This window comes from Mauremys reevesii, linkage group 2 (assembly GCF_016161935.1).
Source record: "Mauremys reevesii isolate NIE-2019 linkage group 2, ASM1616193v1, whole genome shotgun sequence".
Taxonomy (NCBI): Eukaryota; Metazoa; Chordata; order Testudines; family Geoemydidae; genus Mauremys; species Mauremys reevesii.
The window spans coordinates 230072069-230097194 of NC_052624.1; the positions used below are offsets into that span (position 1 = coordinate 230072069).

General features: G+C 41.6%; 1 protein-coding gene across 12 annotated transcripts in view; it reads right to left on the bottom strand.

Annotated features, from left to right (window-relative positions):
- The window catches only part of SLCO5A1 (solute carrier organic anion transporter family member 5A1), a 189163-nt gene extending 167012 nt beyond the window's left edge, over nucleotides 1-22151 (bottom strand). For 5 of the 12 annotated variants that reach the window (XM_039522870.1, XM_039522869.1, XM_039522859.1 and 2 more), the window contains exon 1: nucleotides 22090-22136. The gene's annotated coding sequence lies outside the window, so the exon portion shown is untranslated. Of the gene's footprint in view, nucleotides 1-2073; nucleotides 2093-7441; nucleotides 7493-8249; nucleotides 8339-22089 lie in introns of those variants that run through there. The other 7 variants (XM_039522865.1, XM_039522864.1, XM_039522863.1 and 4 more) reach the window with 4 other exon arrangements.
- Nucleotides 22152-25126: the final 2975 nt, after the last annotated feature.

Genomic DNA, 25126 nt, shown 5'->3' on the forward strand with positions numbered 1-25126 from the left:
ATTATAGACACACTCAGTTTTACAATTTTTGGAAACAAAAATTAAAAAGTCAAATAAATTCAATGTAATCAGCAATAAAACATTCTGATGCAACAGCACAGAAGAGCTTATGTGCTTGAGAATATAGAGTTAAATTCAGGCCTGAATTACACCAATGATGAATTTGGACTATTGTGTTCAATGCCTGGCTCATTTGATTTTAAGAGTGATATTGATGTACTGGAGGATATCCAGAGGAGGATACCTACCAATGAAGAGAGTTTATTTTCCTAGAGCAGAAAGTCTGATTCAGGTTTACAAAATATCAAGGGCAAAATTGTCACTTGTCCTACATGCCTGGGTAGGGAGTAAGGGAGCATAAGGCTCCTCCTACTTTCCTGAGCACTCCTCATATCTAGGGTCACAGTGCAGGAGAGAAGACTCCATTGACTTGTCCCTATTCTTTGCAGATGGGTAGAGGGGTGGCCTGGAAGGGCTGAGGAATGGGCAGAGTCTGGCTGTGTCCCCAAATGCACCAGCCAAAACAGCTGAACAAGCACGGAAGGGAAGTAAACTGGGGCAAGTGAGGTAACAAAAAGGGAATTATGACTCAGTCACAAACTGCCCCTGCTCACAGCACTGCACATGACAATCTACTCCTAATTTTGATAGACATAAACAAACAGTATCTATACCCACACACTCCCTCTTGGGGCCAGATCCTTAGATTCTGTAAACTGATGCAGCTCCACTTAGTTCTCTGGCACTATGCCAGTTTACACTAGCTGAAGATCTCATCCTTAGAATATAATTAAAATATTAACTAGATAAACAAAATGAAAAGTTTGACTATACAGTGGTCCCATTTAGACATATAAAGAGCCTAAACAATTAATTGTTATTGCAATCCACATTCTACTTTTGCCCTGTTCTCTTCTATGTACCCTTTTTAGAATCCTGCTCACCCACACTGATATAACAGTACACAATCATTTTGGAATTTAGCCTCACAGCAATGCTGCATGGTAACATTTAGTTCTGACAGCTAGGCAGCTGTAGAAATAGTTAACAAGAAGCCCATTCCAGTTTAGCCATTAAGGATATTAGTTATATATTGCTTATGGACAGTGAGTATTGTCAATGCCAGATAGATGTTGCTAACAAAAATAATAGAACCGATGTTATGAGCTTGTTATTTTTAAGAGCAGAAATTTAAGTAAACAGTGACCTTTTAGTAGCTGGGGAATCTTAGCAATTGTGAGGCTGCTTCTTGCTTGACCACAAGTACACTGTGAGGGCATGCAAGACTGATTTAGATAATTGCATTCCTAGTAGCCATGGCATAAGATAGTGTTCAACCTATGTGTGACAGTGAGATAGGGCATTAAGCAAATGACCAGGTTACACTTCCATCTGCATTGTACAGGCATCATTTCTGAGAGAGTGTAAGATAATACACGGCTGGAAATATACCAGTTAGGCTTAAAATTGGGCATTGTTATAACTTCACATATTGGTATGAGATCAAAAACTAAACTGTGATTAGGAGGAATTGTTTTTAACCAAAATATTTTAAATAAAAAATGACAACCACCTCCTCATTCAAAATTCATAATAAAAATCACTTTCTGCAATACCAATCAAGACAATTTTAACAGACTTCATTCCTTTACAAAATATCTACAAATATTCTAGGGTCATAGAATCAGAAGTGTAGGACTGGAAAGGACCTCAGTAGGTCATCTAGTCCAGTTCCTTGCACACAAGGCTAGTAATAACTAGCCCATTCCTGACAGGTTTTTGACTAACCTATTCTTAAAAGCCTCCAATGATGGAGATTCCACAACCTCCCTGGGCAATGTATTCCAGTGCTTAACCACTGTGACAGGAAGTTTTTCCTAATGTCCAACCTAAATCCCCCTTGCTGCAATTTAAGCCCATTGCTTCTTGTCCTATCCTCAGGAGTTAACGAGAACAATTTTTCACCTTCCTCCTTGTAACAATCTTTTATGTACTTCAAAAACTGTTATATCCCACCTCAGTCTGCTCTTCTCCAGACTAAACAAACCCCCATTTTTTTCCATTTTTCTAGACCTTTAATCGTTTTTCTTGCGCTCTTCTGAAGTTCCTCCAATTTGTCCACATCTTTCCTGAAATGTGGTGCCCAGAGCGGGACACAATACTCCAGTTGAGGCCTAATCAGCTCAGAGTAGAGCAAAAGAATTAAGTCTTGGGTCTTGCTTAATACATCCCAGAATGATGTTTGCTTTTTTTGTGACAGTATTATACTGTTGACTCATATTTAGTTTATGATCCACTATGACCCCCAGATTCCTTTCTGCAGTACTCCTTCCTAGGCAGTCATTTCCCATTTTGTACATGTGCAATTGATTGTTCCTGCCTAAGTGGAGTACTTTGCCTTTGTCCTTATTGAATTTCATCCTATTTACTTTGGGAAAGCTGACTGCTGCAGAGGAGCATGTGGATCAGACAGAGACTTCTCTTAGAGGAGAGTCTATTGATAGAGATTCTCTAGGTTATAGTCAGGAACAGAGGATGGAAGAGGATAATGTAAGGGCCAGATCAGATGATAAACAGTCACATAAAAAGGAATGACATCAGAAAAGGGCAGACAATTAAACAGTGACAAGTTTTTAAAGTGCTTGTACACAAATGCTAGAAGTCTAAATAATAAGATGAGTGAACTAGAGTGCTTCGTGATAAAGGAGGATATTGATATAATAGCCATCACAGAAACCTGGTGGACTGAGGACAATCAATGGGACACAATTATTCCAGGGTACAAAATATATCGGAAGGACAGAACAGGTCGTGAGGGGGGGAGGAGGAGTGGCACTGTATGTGAAAGAAAATGTAAAATCAAATAAAGTAAAAATCTTAAGTGAATCCACATGTTCCATAGAATCTCTATGGATAGTACTTTCATGCTCAAAGAATATAACATTAGGGATCTATTATAAACCACCTGACCAGGACAGTGATAGTGATGATGAAATGCTAAGGGAAATTAGAGAGGCTATCAAAATTAAGAACTCAATAATAGTGGGGGATTTCAATTATCCCCATATTGACTGGGAACATGTCACCTCAGGACGAAATGCAGAGACAAAATTTCTCGATACTTTAAATGACTGCTTCATGGAGCAGCTGGTACGGGAACCCACGAGGGGAGAGGCAACTCTAGATTTAGCCCTTTAGTGGAGCGCAGGATTTGGTCCAAGAGGTAACAACAGGACCGCCTGGAAATAGTGACCATAACATAACATTTAACATCCCTGTGGTGGGACGAACATCTTAACAGCCCAACACTGTGGCATTTAATTTCAAAAAGGGGAACTATGCAAAAATGAGGGGGTTAGTTAAACAGAAATTAGAAGGTACAGTGACTAAAGTGAAATCCCTGCAAGCTGCATGGGCACTTTTTAAAGACACCATAATAGCGGCCCAACTTAAATGTATACCCCAAATTAAGAAACACAGTAAAAACTAAAAAAAGAGCCATGTAAAAGAACAACCATGTAAAAGAAGCAGTGAGAGATAAAAAGACTTCCTTTAAAAAGTGGAAGTCAGATCCTAGCGAGGTAAATAGAAAGGAACATAAACACTGCCAAATAAAGTGTAAAAAATGTAATAAGAAAAGCCAAAGAGGAGTTTGAAGAATGGCTAGCCAAAAACTCCAAAAGTAATAACAAAATGATTAAGTACATCAGAAGCAGGAAGCCTGCTAAACAACCAGTGGGGCCCCTCAATGATAGAGATAGGAAAGGAGCGCTTAAAGTCATTGCAGAGAAACTAAATGGATTCTTTGCTTCAGTCTTCACGGCTGAGGATGTTAAGGAGATGCCCAAACCTGAGCTGGTTTTTGTAGGTAACAAATCTGAGGAACTGTCAGATTGAAGTGTCACTAGAGGAGGTTTTGGAATTAATTGATAAACTCAACATTAACAAGTCACTGGTACCAGATGGCATTCACCCAAGAGTTCTGAAAGAACTCATATTTGAAATTGCGGAACTATTAAGTAGGGTTTGTAACCTGTCCTTTAAATCAGCTTCTGTACCCAAAGACTGGAAGTTAGCTAATGTAACACCAATATTTAAGAAGGGCTCTAGAGGTGATCCCGGCAATTACAGACCGGTAAGTCTAATGTCAGTACCAGGCAAATTAGTTGAAACAATAGTAAAGAATAAAATTGTCAGACACATAGAAAAACATAAACTGTTGAGCAATAGTCAACATGATTTCTGTAAAGGGAAATCGTGTCTTACTAATCTATTAGAGTTCTTTGAAGGCGTCAACAAACATGTAGACACGGGGGATCCAGTGGACATAGTGTACTTAGATTTCCAGAAAGCCTTTGACAAGGTCCCTCACCAAAGGCTCTTATGTAAATTAAGTTGTAATGAGATAAAAGGGAAGGTCCTTTCATGAACCGAGAACTGGTTAAAAGACAGGGAACAAAGGGTAGGAATTAATGGTAAATTCTCAGAATGGAGAGGAGTAACTAGTGGTGTTCGCCAAGGGTCACTCCTAGGACCAATCCTATTCACCTTATTCATACATGATCTGGAGAAAGCGGTAAAGAGTGAGGTGGAAAAGTTCACAGATGATATTAAACTGCTCAAGATAGTTAAGACCAAAGTAGACTGAAGAACTTCAAAAAGATCTCACAAAACTAAGTGATTGGGCAACAAAATGGCAAATGAAATTTTATGTGGATAAATGTAAAGTAATGCACATTGGAAAAAATAACCCCAACTATACATACAATATGATGGGGGCTAATTTAGCTACAACAAATCAGGAAAAAGATCTTGGAGTCATCGTGGATAGTTCTCTGAAGATGTCCATGCAGTGTGCAGGTCAAAAAAGCAAACAGGATGTTAGGAATCATTAAAAAGAGGACAGAGAATATATTATTGCCCTTATATAAATCGATGGTACGCCCACATCTTGAATACTGCATACAGATGCGGTCGCCTCATCTCAAAAAAGATATACTGGCACTAGAAAAGGTTCAGAGAAGGGCAACTAAAATGATTAGGGGTTTGGAGAGGGTCCCATAGGAGGAGAGATTAAAGAGGCTAGGACTCTTCAGCTTGGAAAAGAGGAGACTAAGGGGGGATATAATAGAGGTATATAAAATTATGAGTGATGTGGGGAAAGTGGATAAGGAAAAATGTTATTTACTTATTCCCATAATACAAGAACTAGGGGTCACCAAAAGACATTCATAGGCAGCACGTTTAAAACAAATAAAAGGAAGTTCTTCTTCACGCAGCACACAGTCAACTTGTGGAACTCCTTATCTGAGGAGGTTGTAAAGGCTAGGACTATAACAGCATTTAAAAGAGAACTGGATAAATTCATGGAGGTTAAGTCCATTAATGGGTATTGGCCAGGATGGGTAAGAATGGTGTCCCTAGCCTCTGTTTGTCATAGGGTGGGGATGGATGGCAGGAGAGAGATCACTTGATCATTGCCTGTTAGGTTCACTCCCTCTGGGGCACCTGTCATTGGCCACTGTCGGTAGACAGGATACTGGGCTAGATGGGCCTTTGGTCTGACCCAGTACAGCCGTTCTTATGTTCTTACCATTTCTCCAGTTTGTCCAGATCCTTTTGAATTTTACTCTTATCCTCCACAGCACTTGTAACCCCTCCCAGCTTGGTATCATCTGCAAACTTATAAGTTTACTCTATGCCATTATCTAAATCACTGATGAAGATATTGATCAGAACTGGACCCAGGACCGATCCCTGTAGGACCCTACTCATTGTGCCCTTCCAGCTTGACTGAACTACTGATAACTACTCTCTGGGAAGGATTTTCCAACCAGTTACACACCCACCTTATAGTAGTCCTATCTAGGCTATATTTCTCTAGTTTATGAGGAGGTTGTGTGGGATAGCATCAAAAGCCTTACTAAAGTCAAGATATACCACATCTGTCACTCCCTCCCTGTCCACAAGGCTTGTTACCCTGTCAAAGGAAGCTATTAGGTTAATTTAACATGATTTGTTCTTGAAAAATGCATGTTGACTATTACTTATCACCTTATCGTCAAGGTGTTTGCAAATTGATTGTTTATTTGCTCTATTATCTTTCTGGATACTGACATTAAGCTGACTGGTCTATAATTCCCCAGGTTGTCCTTATTCCCCTTTTTATAGATTGGCACTATATTTGCCCTCTTCCAGTCCACTGGAATCTCTCCTGTCTTCCACGAGTTTTCAAAGATAATAGCAAATGGCTCAGATATCTCCTCAGTCAGCAACTCGAGTATTCTAGGATACATTTCATCAGGCCCTGCCAATCTGAAGACATCTAATTTGTCTAAGTAATTTTTAGCTTATTCTTTCCCTATTTTAGCCTCAGATCCTACCTCATTTTCATATAATCAGCGGTAAGAATCAGCATAACACCATCAACCAGATGAGCATGTGAACTGATAAATTGTACATACAAATATAAAGAAATAGGAAATTCATGATGCAGGCTTTCCATGGAAAATTAAAGGTTCAAGCTAGCTGCAAGGGCTATTTTTGCCTTCTTTATTTACTGTTGTCCTTTCAACACATTTACTGTCATTATTCATTCAATAGCTCTTCATTTGAACTTACGTGCCATTCCTGTAAACACCCAATGGGACAGCAACAGTAAATACTACACTCAGTAGCAGGTGTTCACAGGATCGGACTGTTGAATTATGTGGGAATTTTTTTTAAATTCCTTGTAAAACACCATACATACCTATCTAGGTTCCTATCATTCTCATACACTGTGGGGTCCAAGAACCTCAGTTATGGTCAGATAGTTGTTCTATGTATTTGTGTTAGGTTGTAGTATGAGTGGCAAAAGCAGCAGCTGCTTATAACACACTTCTGTTTAATCAATCGTGTAGGTGCTGTTATGTCTGACAACAGATAATAAGTTGAAATATGGCATGTTAATAAACTTCTTACATCCCTAGATTCCTTAGAAACAAGAAGTAAACTTCATAGTCAGGAGAGTGCCACCCCTACAGATGTATGTTCAGGATCGTGTGGGGACTTCCTACGCTACCTGCCTGAGATCAATGTAGAGCTCATACTCCTAGGGCATGATCCATCACCTACTGAAGTCAATGGAAAGGCTCCTGCAGTTCTCAGTGAGGTCTGAATCCAACCCTCAGGCTGTGAGATGCAGATGCCATGAGAATCATGCTATGTGCTAGCTAACTGCCAGAGATGTGGTATTACAGACACATGGGTTAACAATAAAAAATAAAATATTAAATAAAGATATTTGTCGGTTGTCACCACGGTCTCTGTGATCCAGCTGTGAGTGGATTTGGGGAAAGAGGAGTATATTAAGGAAAAGGTACTGCAAACTGAACAATGAGATCCACTTTTGTTCTCAGATAAACCGCTGTATTAGGGTGGTAAAGGAAGAGTTCTATACCTTTGATATTGACAATCAAAGAAATGCCCACGTTCAATGCATGAATCTCTGCTGCAATAATATAATAAATAGAGTTATTACAAAGAGCTGTGGGATAATCTACTTTTAAATTAGCATTAACAATAGCAGAGCTTACTAGCATTTCCCCATAACATGAGGAAAACAAGCCAAATTATTATTTATTATTCTATATTCGTCATTGTTTGCTCTGATAAACACATTTAAATTATACAGGTTTATAGAAATGTCAGTTGGAACTTCTAAATCATCATTTCTCTTATTCCTCATTGAAATTAGCAGTCCCCACTTTATTAATTCCTGTCCTGACCTAATTGTTCCAAAAATGACGACAAGAAACTGAACTGTGTGTCTGGCAGTTGAACTCTGCATTTATCCCAAAATAGCCTTAATCACTACAGCTGATATTCACCATTTGATTCAGATTGTTCTGAGTTTTAAAACCATTTATAAGACAGTGAAAGGGTTTGCATGCAGAGAGAAGGAATTAAGGACATCCTAGGCATTATCTGCATGAGTGCAGGAGAGTGTGCTAATACATTTTTTCTTGAGGGGTAGAGTGCTTTTGAGTATTTTTGCAGATGGCAGATTGAAACTAGAAATCCTTTTATCCTTGGTTAAATATAACAGGCATCCCTGTGAACCCAAAAGCTTCATACAGTATATGGTTGAAGCACACTTTCTAGAAGAAGGTAATTTAGGTGCAAGAATTCATCAGTCTCAAGTGCTCGCTAAACTAGGAGTGACAATCATGTGTGGTTTTATTCTAGACTGCCTATTATCTACTAACCTTTGCTTCACCTCCCATTTCCACCACTATTCAGGGAATAGCACAGCAAGCGCTGTATTCTCAGCAGTTATAGTTGGATGAATGAAGATGGCTGAAGAACAGGTATAAAATAAAGTAAAATACTTCCTTTCCTTTGAGCAAAGAAAGTAATCCAACATGGCACCTAACTTTATTGAAACCAAATTATGGCAATGCTATATAATCCATCTTTTTAAAATCTAGCATTGAAACATCACCTTTATTACTGTAATAGGGTGGCCACTTGCTATTGAGCACCCCTCATGGCCAGCAGTCACTTCACATCAGCAGTGCAAGCAGGCTGCTATGCTCCAGTACACTGTACCAGCCAGCTAGTTATAGCCAATACAGTGTACCAGAAAGACACAGCTACAGCCCCACCAGAGGAAAGGGCTGGGGGTTCTGCTCCTTTCCTCACTGCGGTTCCCGGGAGAGCCCTGCCCCAAAGTCTCCAGCGCAGCAGGAGGACAGAACACCCCCCTCCCCCGGTTACATGGGATTGATGCGGGGAGGGGACAGGAGAGTGTGGGGGCATGGTGGTGAGGAGTCACATGGAGAGTCATGTGCTCCCCTTAGCTGTTTCCCCCTCCCCCGAACCAGTAAGAAATGGATTTTACTTGCACCACTGCTTTGCATGTTCCCTGCTGCCCCTGTTAGATTGCGTAGCATGTTTAAGGGGCCTACAAGAGGGAGCTATCTTGTATTTAGCTGTACCCCGAAGCTGAAATAATAGCTAGACTCAAACAGTCCTCAGAGAATCCCCAAAATAAAGTCCATAACCATACCACAAAAGTTCATACTTAGCCCTGATGCTTCTACTATGCCCAAGTCAGCAGTCCTAGCCCTTTCTAGCTAGCACTCAACCCTCTGCTCTCAGCTTCCTTCTCCTTCAGTTTCTCCCCCCCCTTTTTTTTTTTTTAAAAAAGGAAAAGCAAAGCAGATTTGAATGAATAATCTATAGCCGCCACCAACTGCTGTAATTCCTCGATACTTCGTAGTTTATATTCTCTCACTCTGCCCTGTCTCTTCCAGGTAATGTAACAGCACCTTTTTAATACTCCATTTCCCAATGTTTTTATTAAACATCATGTGATTTTGTTACCTTAAGACACTTGAATTCCTCAGAAAGCTTTTTCCTTTCTTTATCAAAGCCCTTACACACTCATAAAAGGTGATCAATTGTTTCTTCCACCTTACAGAGTGCATGTAGTCCATCTTTGTGTCTATTTATTTGAAAAAAGATTTTTGTTTAAGTCCCAATGGCCAGTTGGTACTCTAAACAAAAGCACTTAATTGACCCTATCCAGGCCCTGAAGTATGATGTAATCCTCAACTCTAGGGCACAATTAAAAAAAAAATCTTCTTCCTCTTTTTTCCATTAATCCAAATTTTTGGCCATTCCTCTTTTAAATTTATCGGTACTAGGCTTTTGAATTCCTGTTTACTCAAGGGTATTTCTATGTCATCCTTCCATTTCTTACAGCGTTTTTAGCAGCTTTATCCACCATTTTGTTCTGTTATCACAATATGCACTGGGATCCACGCTGTTACATGTATCTCCATCTGTACTACCTGTGCTATTAGAAATATCATTTCATTGATTAAATCACTTTTACATACTGAGACACCTTTTTTTAAATCACCAAGAGGCCTCAAATTGAATGTTTAAAAAAGGCTGTTGCTGCTGGGTGTACATCTCAAATCCAGTTTAATGCTAGCATTATTGCTACTAGTTTGGCAGTCATGACAGCCACATAATGAGATGTTCTTTTATATGTACTAATTCCCAGTTTTGGTAATAATAAATCATCCTAACTCTTCCTGGTTTTGTGTTTTGTTTTTGTTTGGGGTCTTTTGTTGTTGGTTCGTTTGGCTTTTGTTGTTTTTGGTTGGTTGTTTCTTCTTTTATGTATCCATCTATAAGTATTTGACAAAACCAACTCCACTTTTCATCTATATAGTGGAACACTTCATTTTTAACATGTATGGTCTCTTTTTTTTACCCTTAAGTTTATAAAATAAATCAAAATCCACATTTGGACATTGCACTTTTCTTCCATAACTAATTTTCCCATGACAAAGTTTTGACTCAGTTCAGCTTTTCCTTGTCCTTCAACTCCTGCATCCATACTTTAACTTGAAATGCATGTGTACTATAGTTTGCCTATCAAATTCCCAGCACTCCTCATATTTTTCAGGTACTTTCATCACTGCAGTTCTCATTAACTTTGGCCCAGAATGTTAGGTCCAGTAGTTTCAGTCAGCTTCTAGTGAAATGCCACTTGCACTATCTGTAGCATGTAAGGGTCTGTCTACACTATGAAATTAGGTTATTTTACAGAAGTCAATTTTTAGAAATTGATTTTATACAATCGATTGTGTATGTCCCCACTAAGCACATTAAGTCAGCCAAGTGCGTCCTCACTACCGTGGCTAGCATTGACTCACCGAGCAGTGCACTGTGGGAAGCTACAGTTCCTGCAATGTCCACTGCCCACTGGAATTCTGGGTTAAGCTCCCAATGCCTGATGGGGCAAGAACATCATCATTGGTGGTTTTGGGTACATGTCATCACTCTCCTCTCCCCTCCCTCCGTGAAAGCAACTGCGGACAATCATTTTGTGCCTTTTTGCCTGTGTTACCCATGCAGACACCATAGCACAGCAAGCATGGAGCCCACTCAGCTCATCACTGCTGTTGCAAGCATTGTAAACACCTCGCACATTTTACTGCAGTATGTGTGGAACCTGGCTAAGAGATGGCAGCAGGAGGATAATTGTGATGAGGACATGGGCACAGATGTTCCTGAAAGCATGGGCTGTGGCAATTGGGATATCATGGCAGCAGTGGGGCAGGTTGATATAGTGGAATGCTGATTCTGGGCCTGGCAAACAAGCATAGATTGGTGGGACTGCATAGTGTTGCAGTCCAATGGCTGCAAAACTTTTGCATGCATCAGGCCACTTTCCTGGAACTCTGAGTTGCTTTCCCCACCCTGAAGCCAGTGCAATCACTGACATTCTGCTATCAAGGGTAGTCACTCTGGGAAATGTGCAGGTCATAGCGGATGGCTTTGCTGCAATGGGTTTCCCTAACTCTGGTGGGGCGATAGATGGAATGCATATCCCTATCTTGGCAATGGACCACCTTACCAACCAATACATAAACCATAAGAGGTACTTCTCAATGGTGCTGCAAGCACTGGTGAATCATAAGGGGTCTTTCACCAACATCGGATGGCCGGGAAAGGTGCATGACGCTCACGTCTTTAGGAATATCAAGATGAGAGCTGCCTTGACTGTTGAGAACAGGGTCGGCTCCAGACCCCAGCACGCCAAGTGTGTGCTTGGGGCGGCATGCCGCGGGGGGCGCTCTGCTGGTCGCCGGGAGGGCAGCAGGCAGCTCCGGTGGACCTTCCACAGGTGTGCCTGCGGAGGGTCCAGTGGAGCCGCAGGACCAGCAGACCCTCTGCAGGCACACCTGCGGGAGGTCCACCGGAGCCGCGGGACCAGCGACCAGCAGAGTGCCTCCCGCGGCATGCCGCCCTGCTTGGGGCGGCGAAATGTCTAGAGCTGCCCCTGGTTGAGAAGCAAGTGGCAACAGCCCAATGGAAGTTTGCAATGCCTGACTGCTACTGGTCAGTTGGGAATCAATTCCCCCCCCCCCCAGTTTGTGCTGCACAATTTATCACTTCCATGATAAATGCAATAAGCTTCATTTTTCACTACTAGTATACCATTACCTATTCCTTCTGCAGTGTTTGTTATATTTTATAGAATAAGGCTGTCTGCAGTTCTTTTTCTTATGCCAATTGTCTCTTCCTTCTCCTAATGCTTTGAGAGAGTCTCCTTAAAGCTTCCACATAAGAGGTTATTAATTTGTCTCTTTAGCTTGTCTTGCTGTAATACATCTATATGCTGGACTACAATTAACACAGCAATTACTACATTTGGTCTCTATTCCTTCTATAGAATTTTCATAGGAATTCTCTGTCCCACATTTACAGCATCTCATTTTCCCTTTACAAATAATTGTGCCCATACTATTTGCACTTAACACCTTAGAGGAGAGGGGACATATGGCTTGGTTTGAATTTCTGAAACCTTGGTGCTACTTTCTCAGGTAGAGTCCCTCCTTAAATAAAAGGAGGGCAGCTGTTGGCTTGTTTTCACCTCCTCATTTATTACTGAGTCACTTTCTCTCATCACTGGTTAATTCCAATAGCACTCCTTATATTACCCCCTTCATTTCAGTCAAATACTTTGATAGCCAGCAACTTATTTTAACTTTCCCTAGCATTTTAGTTGTTGCAGTTTATCTGCTTGCTTTGTTTTTACATTCAACTAGATGATCCCTATCTCACAGCCTCCCAGCTCTTACAATAACCCCCATGCTTTTTTTTTTAATCCAGTCAGAGCTACTTTCACAGGTTAAAGTAACCTAATCTTACTTCTGTGGTGTGGGATTTTACCATTATAACATTTTGGATTATTTCCTTCCTCAGTTTTGCTTCTCTGCTGATATCTGCTTCTACTCTTTTTTCCTGCTTTGTATCCATTCTCCCTTTCTAATCCACTTCAGTTTTCAGAGTGACTTCATTTGGGGTCAGAAAATCCTCCATCTCCCTCCAGCCCATTACCAGTCACCCTCCCTTGTTCTGAGGGAGAAGGCAGACTATATACTACTCCCCTCCAGAGAGCTCTTCCTGCCTGGGTGCGAGAGAGGGGAGCCCTGCCCCACCCTATAGTACAGGGTTCCTGATTCCAAGCCCTTAAAGGAACAGTCTCCTAGGTTCCCCCTCCCCACCCAAATCAAACCCTTAATTCCCCAGGGCCACTTCTCTTCTGCTACCATCCCATTCCTGAGCCTTTGTTCACTCCAACTCCCTGGAATGGGATCTTCTGGCCCTTTCTACTCTTAAGGGCTAATATACCCCATTACAATTACCATATCCATTTTCTGACCTGTGCACTAAAGAGAGAGAGGGGGGAAATCTTTGAAGACAAAATGGAGTCAGATTCTGCTCTCAGTTACACTGGTTTGGATAAAAGGGTCCAATAAGGGCCCTTTATCTTTAAGAAGAGCTAATCCAGTGAGGTGCTGAGTGTTCTGAGAATACTCAGAACTACAGTTGGTTGAGAATTTTTTGACAATAAGTTTGTTTGGAAAATGCCAATTTGACAGAACCAAAAAGTTGTGGGAAAAGGGTCTGTTTTGAAGAATTTCTCAACTCAAAAAAGGTTCAATAAGGTTTAAATTGTCAATATAAAATTGGAATTTTCAATTGAAAATTCCAGTTTGAAAGGATTTTGCTTCAAAATTTAAACTAATTATATTTAACTATTTAAAAAATTTTAAAAAGTACTTTGACCAAACTGAAAAGTTGTTTGGATTTTCAGTTCCCCAAAAATTGTGATTGACTCTGACCCAATTTGGGATAAGAATTTTTTTTAAATTGTCATGGGATATGACAACTGTTTCCTAGCAAGCTCTAATCAGCACCTCACAAGATCAAGCCACTACTGAGTTACATTCTAGTCATCATCATTTTATAATACAGAGGATATAGAGTTGTGGTGCAGTTTGAGTATATTTTGGCGGAACACCTGTTGGGCCAGGAGCTGCTAAAAGGACACATGTTAATTTTGGCTAGTAAACAGATTTTTCAGAATGGTCTCCAGTCCAACTTTAACAGTATCCTGGATACAGAGGGAAAGTACAGAAAGAACAAATGGGCTGTGAGGAGAGAGAGATTTTATTCAAATGCATTTGTTTTTTTCATGCCACAGCATGTAAAGAAATCTGTTTAGTTAAATACAGGGAATGGAAGTTCATAAAATGTTGAGGCTCACTTGCATGCAAGAGATGTCTATGGCACACATGCATCACCACCTTTCTTGAAAGAGGGCTGACCTGGCTTAGACACCTAACTCCAGGCACCTCCCTCTGGCCTGAGTTAGGCACTTAACTGCATTTGAGGGGTGGTTAGGCCACACCCCTCTTTTCAGCATTTTTTATTGGCTAGTTTAGGCAATTCCCAGTTCAGTGTGCTGGCTTTTGTAGATCCCATTCTTAGGCACCTACGTCTCCTCAAGCATCGTACAGGGAGCCTGGGTGCTTAAGTTAGGTACTGCAATGCTGAGCTCAGATTGGTTAACAGTATGAACTGCAGATTTGCTGAGCACTGTTCTGCTGCAGACAATAGGGATTGCAGGTGTTCAGCATCTCTGAAAAATCCCATGCAAGTAACTTGTCCATGTCACACAGAGTCTGTATCTGAACCCCTGGCTCCCAGCCCTATACTTTAATTGGGACTATTTTCTTTAAAATAGTAATTAAAAACACCCCTCTCACCAGGACAGCTGCTTGGGTATCCAGAAAAAAAAATCAAACACTTTTACTAATCATTTAAAATAAAAGTATGCTACTGTATCTGAGAAACCCCAGACTGACAAACTGAAAAGCAAGAAGTCTTCCCCCCACCATCCCCCAATATTACATGAAGTAAATAAAACAATTGCAGCCATCTCATTTTGCCTACCTAGATACATTAAGACATACAATCTCTCACAAGACTATTAAGGGCTAGATTGTGTCTTTACAATCTGCCCTAGTGAGAGGCAGCATGCAGTTGGGCAACCTCATGAGCAGATCAGAAAATGAATGGTGTCTCTAAAGCCTGGTCTACACCCACAGCTGCATAGATTTAACTAAAGGTGTTATTTTATACCAGTTTATTTAGATCAGAGCAACTTTGCATGTTGACTTTTTTTAAAAAGCTTAAACCTGGTTTATATTGGCTTAGCTTGCATCAGTACATTTACAGACATCAGCAAAACCAACCTAACCATGTTTAAAGTGTGTCCATGCAGGGGTTGGCATCAGTTTAACTAAATTGCTTTTTGAGTTGATTTCAGTTCAGCCAGTATGACTTCTGTGTCTAGATGAGCCTTTAGTGCCACAGTTCACTCCCTGGCTCCTCCCTTGTGCCAGCTGAGTGTTACCAGTCTATATCAGCAGTCTATTTCCTCCACTGCACTGGCTCAGCTTGGCTGGCATTGAGGAGGAACCAAGATATGCCTACTCCCCGCCCACATACTACCTAGCCACCTTCATGGGAGGGAGAACAGTGGTTTTATGGAGGCTTCTCTCCTCACCACATTGAAACCCATCCTGTGGGTAGCTTACACAAAGTAGTAAGGTGATGCCTTAAGGTGCCTTTGTCCCCTGCAGGAAAACAAGTATATTTTCCTAAATCAATATGGTCTCCAATGAAGTCAATAGAGCTACACATTTATACCAGCTAAGATTCTGTCCCAATGTTAACAATGATAAAAAACTATATATTAATGCTGTGGCACACAGAGTGCCTTTTGTTTGTTCAGGGGCCTGCATACAATGGCAACTTTGCAGCTCAAAAGAAAGTTGCTTTGTGACTCAAGAAAAATGTGTTAGCCAGAACTCTGGAAAAAGAGCTACTGAGCCTGTTCCTATGGTCTCTAATGGGAGCAGGATCAAGCCTATGATGAGCTCATTGCTCCTAATTATAGCTGCCAGACTGCATCATTACATCTGAGCAGCAGAGGAAAGAATCACAAAACACATGCAAATATATTTTTATAAATTCTACTTCATTCTATATGGGCCTTCAAGTACAAATGAAAAAACATGAATAGGAAACCTTTATGCTGCACATTTTACTTTTAAAAATGTTGTAGTTTAATTTGCAAAAGTAGCTTGAAAAGGGTTACCAGGAAAATCTCTTAAAACTGTGGTTTGACATGTCCTGTAAAGTTGCATCTGTCATATTGCAGGACTGATGGAGCTGGGCATTATGCACAATAGCCATAAAGTATTAGCCTGAAGTTTTAAATGACCCAGTTTTGAAAAAACAAAGCATACTTACACCCAAAATAAATGCAGCTTAAAAGTTATAAAAAGATTGTATTAAAGAAAAAAATATTTTAAAGGACACTTACAAAATTTGATTTTTAAAGAAATCCTGCAATTTTTTAAGAAAGGCTTCAGTCCAGCACACAATGTTATTTCCTATCTCTGGGAAGTTGTAGGAGGATGAAATCTAAATGAAGTTCAACTGTCTGATTAATTAGGAGCACAGCTCTTTTTCTATTGACATCAATAGAAGTTTCCTAGTGAATTCCATAGGCTTGTGTGCACTAGAGATTTGGGCATTGCAAGCACCCTCCACACTTGTGAGGCACTTTGTGTCCACAAAACGTTGTTGGACTTGCGCACAAAAGTCAGCAGCACATGCAACTGTACTTGGTTGGAGTAATTATGCTGTTGCCACACAGTAGACCATAGTATTGTGCATGGGATCACTCTATACCATTGCAGCACTAATGGTGACAAGGGTTTACTCCTGGGGGAATTCTGCACCACTGTGCATGTGCAGAATTTATAACTTCCTGACAGGCAAGTAAAGGGAATCCACGAGAGCAGTCATGTGACCCTTACCACCAGTATCTTTTGGGTAAATCACCGGGGGCAGGACTGGGAAAGACCTGGCTGGTGGCTCCTACCCTGTGCTAGGCTCAGCTGCTAGACCTGGCATCTGGGGCTGGGCCAGACCCACCCCTAAATATCTCCACAGGCTGCAGGAAGCTCTAAACTCCCTCCCGTGCCCTGTTTCCTGCACCCATAACTCCTCAGCTGCAGGGGGACAGATCACTATGTGGGGAGCTGCTCCCCCATCTGCCCAACCCCCATGCATCCAGACCCCCTCATACCCAGACCCTCCCACTGAGCCTCACCCCCTACACTCAGTACCCCAATCACCTTCACCAGGACCCCCCTGCAGAATCCCATTACTGTTGCACCCAGAACCCACCCACCAAGCCCCTGTGCACCCAGATCCCCCACTGAGCTGCCTGGGCCCAGATAGCCCCACACAGAACCCTCTCAACCAAGCCCCTCCACACTTGTATCCTGCCTTGCTGAGCCTGCCTGCCCACACTTGGCACAGGGTGGCAGGCCCAGTCCTTGCACTGGGTCAGGGTTGGGTGCAGCCTCACTGCCAAGTCTGTGTCCCTGGGGGGAGCTGCAAAGTGATCTCATCTCTGTGCAGCCCGTTCTCCCCAATGCCATGCTGGAGCCTCTCCACATTTGACAAACAAACTTATGTGCACAATACTTTAAAATTCTACCAAGTTCTGAATTTAATTTTTTGGTGTAGAATGCCCTCAGGAGTAAAGGGTTGCACAGCACTGTTCTATATTGACCATACCCTCTTTCTTGTGACTTCTTCCTCTGGTCAAGGCTCTGACTTCTGTATCCAGTGGATTCCTGGGAGGGGGGGGGTCAACTGTTGCAAAAGTACCTTTTTATATTGTAGCTTGATTTGGGGTGTGCTAGTAGTGTTGATTTAATTAATTAAAATTAATAATAATTGGATATTAGTATGTGTTTGGCTCGCCAATATGTTTGATCAGAAGATAAAGTTTGTCCTGAATCAAGCTTCACAGAGTTTATAAAAGGAACTTCGGGGTCATGACAGGAACTTACACTGAGACAGATAAAGTCAGAAAGACCTTTTTATTAAGATCAATGAAATGGTAAGCAAATGGTGAAACAGCTAGGATTACAGAGTTACAAGTATTACAGTTCTTTAAGAGATATATTTATGATAACACTGTTATAAGCCACAAACTTGATTGATACTTACACTTTGGTGTTAGAATACAGCAGCACCACCTTGGGTGTTTTCACACCTCTGGCAGAGGAAGTTACTGCAAAGTTGTTTGCTTTCTAATTTAACTATATGCTTTAACTAAAATAAAACAAGGGAAATTAAATCCCTTTACACTTACAGTTTGAAAAGAAATAATATGGCCTATTAATAGCTGTCATAAATGGGTAGCATCGATATGTAGTTAGAGGTGGAGGCAATAAAGAGGAGATAGGAGCAAATAGATAGGTAGATAGTTCACCATTAGGCAGGCAGTCTCACCTTTTTATAGGGCATTAGTCGGAAATCCTTCCTCCTATGCCCAGATTTCATCCTTCCCCCACAGAAATGTTAGGGTACACTTGCCCCATAGGCTAGTATGTATGTGCGTATGAATGACAGGTATGTATGCATTTGTGGGCAAAAGTCCCCTTTTTCCATCCTTTACTGTTATTGGTTCAGTCAAAGGTCTCTAGACATCTGTGTACATATTTTGTCTATTACTACTTTTCTGAGTAAGGGTCCCAAAATGTGCTAAAGTTGCCTTAGCGTCACATACAGGATGTTTGACTTGTAGGTCTCTTGCATTACAGCCAAACTAATCTATAAGCCTATTACATCAAATACTTAAATTTATAAGTAAGATATTTATACAGACCAGCAGATTAATCTTTAGGGCTACAATATTGAACATATTGCAGACCCCTCCTCACCCCATGCACCACAACCTGCCTTATTATGCAAGTATCCACTTCTGTATGATGACCATATTCCAGTGCAAGCTATCCAACCCGTTTGGATCAGTGACCATGGCTTCTTCCCAGAAGCCATCCACAACTATGCCAACATCTGGCCGCTGTCAGATACCAGGCACATATCTGAGGCAATAAGGAGATTCAGGACTTGTCTACATTTAAGTTGACATAGCTACAGTGCCCAGGGTGTGAAAAATACATATTCCTGAGTGCCATAGCTATGTTGACTTAACCTCCAGTGTAGATGCAGCTTGACTGACAGAAAAATGCTTCCATTGACTTAGCTATCATCACTTGGAAAGGTGGAGTTCCTACAGATGGAAAAAAACCCTTCCGTTGCTGTAATGTGTGTCTCACTATGAGGTTATGGCAGCATAACTACTGCACTATAGCAATACCACCAGAGTGCCCATAATGCAGAAATGGCCTATGCTGCAGCTGAACTCTGGCATCCAAGACAGCCTCATGTAGGACTTGATTGCACCTGTCAGAAATTTAGAAAACATGTGCACCAACAAACCCAGCAAGGAGAAAAGGAAGGCCCTGCAAATGCATTGTAAGCAAGTCTGGGACTCAAGCCACCACTGAGTCATGAAGGAATAGTTGCTCTTTCTCTGAGGGTTTTGAGAGGACCTTGGGTTCAGTGAGTCTGAGCCCAAAATAACTGTGGGCTTGCCAATGTCCCAGGTGCCATGTTGCTGAGGTTACAGATGGAGGAAGCCACTGCAAATGATGAGCACATTGGCCAGCAGGACTAAAGCAAAAATGCCAGAGTCTGAGAACATCTTCTCTCAACAGGGCAATTATAGTTTTTTTCCTTTGACTTGTTGCTGGGTAATGTTTTTGCCAGTTGAGATAGCCATTCTGTCTCCAATAGTTATTGTAGCAGAGCTCAAAAGTTTTATTGCATATAGGTTATCTAGATACATTGTGCAATACAAGAACTAATACATACACCCTTACAAGTGTCCATTTCTATCTCATGTGACATTTACAGAAGCAAGTGCAGTGCTTATACCACCACCAAAAATTATTGCATTTCTCCATTTCCCAAAAATCACACAGTTGCACACTAGCCAGCATTATGTGGCTCACAGCAGTTGTCAGGACTCTGACCACTCTACCAGTGTGTTGTACCCTCTCTCCTACCTGTTGCCTGTTTAGGCCCTGATCCTGCAGAGACACGTGCTTAACTTCACACACATGAATAGTCTCACTGAAGTCAGAGGCCAGGGATGAGCAGAAGTCAGTAGGACTATTCAGGTGCACAAAGTTAAGCATATAAATACATCATTGAAGGCTTTGGCCCTCTAAACCAGGTGTTCTCAGACTGGGGGTCATGAGATTACTACATTGGGGGTCATGAGCTGTCAGCCTCCACCCCCAAATCCTGCTTCACCTCCAGCATTTATAATAGTGTTTATTTTTTAAAAAATATTTAATTCATAAGGGGAGTCACACTCAGAGGCTTGGTGTGTGTGAAAGGGGTCACCAATACAAGAGTTTGAGAACCACTGATCTAGACTGTAAACTCTTCAAGGCAGGGACAGTGTGTTCCTATACATTTGTACATCAAGTGCCCTTTCCAGGCCAACTGTCTGCTGATCCAGACCAACAGCTACCACTCTGAAACCATACAATACAGTAGTTCAATTCAATATTGCAATAGTGCTGAAGCCACAGCTACCAAGGCTGAGAGAATATTTCTAATAGTTTCTGGCACAGATATGACAGTAGGGAAAAAATACACATTTTCAGGCTGAAACATCACACACTTCATCTGAGCCCAAGACAGGGATTTTTATTTTAATTTTTTTGTAATTTTAGGGGGGGGATGAATTGGCCTAGATGAGCATGTTTTTAATACTGTAATTTTGTTACTATCTTGTTGCAAAACAGGTTGCATTACTTTGTGCCTAACCAACACTATATATGAACAGACAAATCACTTTAAACTTTATTCATCAGCAACAATTTAATGCAAGACTAAACTGTTTCCTTTCTATGAATGTAAAGCTTTCCCTGTACTGTTTATCCTAAGTGATATTACCTGATCACTAAATTCAGGAAGCTAATTTTAGAGTAGTTTATATTGTTTTCATTTACTGTGGATGCTGCTTCACTGTGATTCAGAAACCATGAACGTTTGTGTCTTTTAATTGCATTAAAAATATTGTTCCTAGCCCAGTCAGTCACAGACCTGCAGTTTATGCCAAATACTTGAACAGTGTCAGAGCAACTGAAAAGTGAAGAAATAAAAAATATATTGCAATATAACTTGTTGACTTCATTCTACTGACATGTGTAGAGTAAAAAATTGCAAATGTTTGGACAACCTCTGGCTATTTATGAAAGTATTCACAAATCTCAGAAGTTTCACCTAATTACAGCACAAATGATTAGCCATCTTAACATTTGTAAGAGTTGTACCTTGTTCACCATATCTTATTCACTTTCATCATTCAATATTTTCCTGTTCTAAGAGTTGTAGTTATCCAAATCAGAGAGCAAAAACATATGCTGTAGGGTTTGTCAACGTGAACAATTATCATGGCAATCTGGGGTGAGAATCTACCCTGCACTAACCTGCCACAGACTTGCTATCTGATTGGAACTTGCTGCCTCACATTAACAGTGTGTTAATGTGCTTTGATTAGTCCCATTTCAAAGAGGGCTAGATCAAAGTGCACTAGCACTGTTAATTCTCTTCATCAGGATCCACATGAACAGCTATGCCACAGCAGGCTAGTGTGGGGTAGATTCATATCCCAGCTAGCCACAAATTAAATATGTAAATAAGCCCTTAGCTAACTGTAACAGAGCAAACTCACCAATGCTGGCACCTCCCACTGATTGCTCTGGGAATTAGCTCTTTTCAGCTGTGGAGCACCTTCTGCACATGGTGTCTCACCAGTTGTCTGCTCTGCTGGTTTGGGACCCACATTGCTCCCCACTCAGTGGCATGCCGACTACTCCATTCTCATCCCTTTCCAGGAAGAGGGGGGCAGCAGTGTCACATCAGTCCTTTAGTCCCACAGGGGCCAACCACAACCCCAAGGTCTAGCCCCTCACCTCAGGGGCACATTGCAGTCCACATTGGCTATGCTCCTCTGCAGCCAGGTACAGTGTAAGAGGGCAACCCAGGCCCACCCGCTACTCTGGGTACTGACCCAAGGACCCTCTAGCAGCAGCCTCCAACTGCCCCTCCTACACTCCCCTCTTCTGCCTCCATTCCCTGGGCCACTTCCTCTTGGCCCTTGCACCTTCTTGGCCCTTTCTATCAGGGGCTGCAGCCTGGCAGGTAACATGCCAAAGCTCAGAGCCCTCTGCTCCCCTAAGCCAGCCCATCACCACTCTGCCAAAGGTGCGCCTGCCTTACCTCAGGAGACCATTCTTCCTCCTTTGCTGGCCAGGGAGAGAACTCCCTCTGTACTGCTGGGCAGCCCCTTATATCTGAACTGCCCCAGCAGCTGCCTCCTATTTGGCTCCCAACAAGCCAACTCCTTAATTGGTTGCAGGTGTGAGCAGCCTCCCTGGCTACTTCTGCCCCTCCCCCTGCTGGAGTGGGCCACCTGCACCACTACACTATCCAATCAGAAACCATGAATAGCAAGTAGTCAAATGGAACAGTTATTCATTATTATTACTCTTATTTGTATTACTGTAATACAAGCCCCAACTGAGATTGTGGCCCCATTGTGATAGGCTATGTACAAACACATAGTAGGAGACAGTCCCTGCACCAGAATGTTTACAGTCTAAGGGTTGGATTTTCATCAACTGGCCTTGTGCTTCAAAGTAACTTAGGTGCTTTTGAAAATCCCATGCTAAAAAGGCAAGTAAGTAAAAAGTGTGTGGGGGGGGGAGGAAGTATTATTGTTCCCATTTTAGAGAGCTTTTTGAACAATACATATACATACAGAAATCAGGATTAGTTTGAAAACTATTTGTGAGAGACATCATGGTCCAATGCACAGGACAGGAGACATAAGCTCTGCCCCATATCTGCTGTGTGACCTTGAGCATATTCCTGAGTCTCTCCGTTTGTAAGATGCCACACTTTCAAAACGGGGAGAGTAACTATTACTTTCCTTTGCCACTTGGAGATCTCTGGATGGAAAGCGCTATACTAGGACTAAGTATTATACTTATCACCCACAAAGAGGGTTAATATGCAACAAATAGTATTCTCAACAAGTAATTTAACCAGCTGTAGTCCAATGACATTGATGTGTTTACTTTTTACATCTCTCCTGCAGATTTCCAGGAGTGATGCTATAGAAGTGACAAAAACTGAGAAGCCTTCCCTGGAGCAATTGCTTCAGGGCTGGTACCGCTGAATAAAACTCATTATTCAAGATGGCAATGGCCAACAGTAGTTGAAAGTCAAAATACCAACTCACAAGACTTGGGCTCTCAAATATTGAATATCTCTATACTTATTGGAGCTATCTTTGCTTGGCTTTTTCTCCTGTTACCGCTCAGCCTGCCTGTGATGAGTTTGTGTATAAGAAGCATATCCTACACCAATCTGGGTCTGCTACCATTCACTTCAGTAGCAAATTCCCCCAGACTTCAGTGGGAGCCAGATTGGACACGTAGCTTCTAAGGAATCTAGGAATTCAGCATCTTCTTGTAAAAAACAAAACATATTGCGAAACCACAGTTCACCTTTTGGTGAAATATGGAGGATGGTCTCTAAAAGTATACTAGCACAACCTGAAATACTTACGCTGGAATGCCCAGTTTCTTGGAAGTTTGTGAAACTGATCTTGTAGGCATTGTTATTTATTTAACATTTACATTTCACCTAGAGAGACCACCCAGGTTGGATGCCAATTGGACTAGGGTACTGTATGAATATATATAGCAGATAACAGACCCTGCCCGAAAGAGCTTTGATCTTAAACAGTTCTCACAGGACCAGCTCAGACAATGCTGCCCAGGCCTGCAGCCATAGGGGACTCCTGGATCACGACTGATGTTCTATTAGGATAGTCACTACAAGGTCTGGAATAAAAATTAACAGAGTTTTAGTTTTAGTAACTTGAAACCTCTGAAGAATATGGATGTTGCACTTACTGCATGTTACTGTGGTTCTGCCTGGAGGACATCACAGGTTTTCCCCTCCTCCTGTTTAAGGGAAACCTCCGTCCACTATTCCCATAGCACCTCACCCTCCATGGCACACACACACACACACACACATGCCTAATCTTGTAATCAGAAGCATGCGGTTGGACACTTGTGTCAACGTGGAGCCCTACTGACTTCAACTTGCCTTGGTGCAGGGGTCTCTCCATGCAGAGATCCTTGCAAAACTGGAGCCTTTTGGTTTGATTCCTCATGTAGAACTCCACCATCATTAATGGGAGTTCCATGCACAGTGAGCTTGCAGGAGTAGGCTTACTAATTTACATAGCCATTTGAGTACAAATAACCAAATAGAAGCAATAAACACCCTATCTATAGAAAGTTATATAAGGGGGTGAGATGCAGAACGTAGCTGTAGTCCACTCTGACAATAAAAGCATTTTTTCTGCTCAGTAGATAAAATTGAACTAAATTTAACCATCAGCTGGATGTGGACTAGAGCCCCAGAGGAGTTGAAAGATGGTTAGAAGAATTATGCAATCATGGAAGCCAGAGCCCAAAAAATATTGCAATGATGCAGTGATGCTCTAATACCTGCCAACAGGTGGCCAGAAACTCGAGTGGTTTAAAGTACGCTTGGTTCTACTTCCTGACTACACTGAAAACTCTGTATGCAGTGTTGTTGTAGCAGTGCTGGTCCCAGGATATTGGAGAGACAAGGTGGGTGAGGTGATATCTTTTATTGGACCAACTCCTGTTGGAGAGAGAGACAAGCTTTCGAGCCACACAGAGCTTGAAAGGGACCTGAAGAAGAGCTCTGTGTAGCTTGAACCCTTGTCTCTCTCACCAGCAGAAGTTGGTCCCATATTATCTCACCTAGTCTCTTTAAAAATCTCTGAGAATTCTAGAGCTGGTCAGAAAATGTTGAGGAAGATGAAATTTCAACAAAAAATGGAAATGAAATTTTGTTAAAATCTCCTTATTCTACTCCCTCACCCATATTTTCAGACCAGGCCTAGAGGTAACTTTTTGGAGTCAAACCCCAGTTTGGGTCTGTTTTTAAATTATTATTAATTTGTTTAATATTTTCATTTTATCCCCATATTTTGTTTTTCCAGAGACTCACCTCCACATTTTAAGTAGGAGGCCAGGCTACTGATCACTGTGCTTATGAAGTCATGGCCGAAACCAAATGTAATATCAGAGTAACACACTGTTTAAAGAAAGTGTTCCAAACCTGCTCCTAGAACACTGCACTGGCTTTGAGGGTTTTTGCTGCCTCCTCCTCCAAGGACTAGGAGCAGGAAGAATGCTGCTTCAGG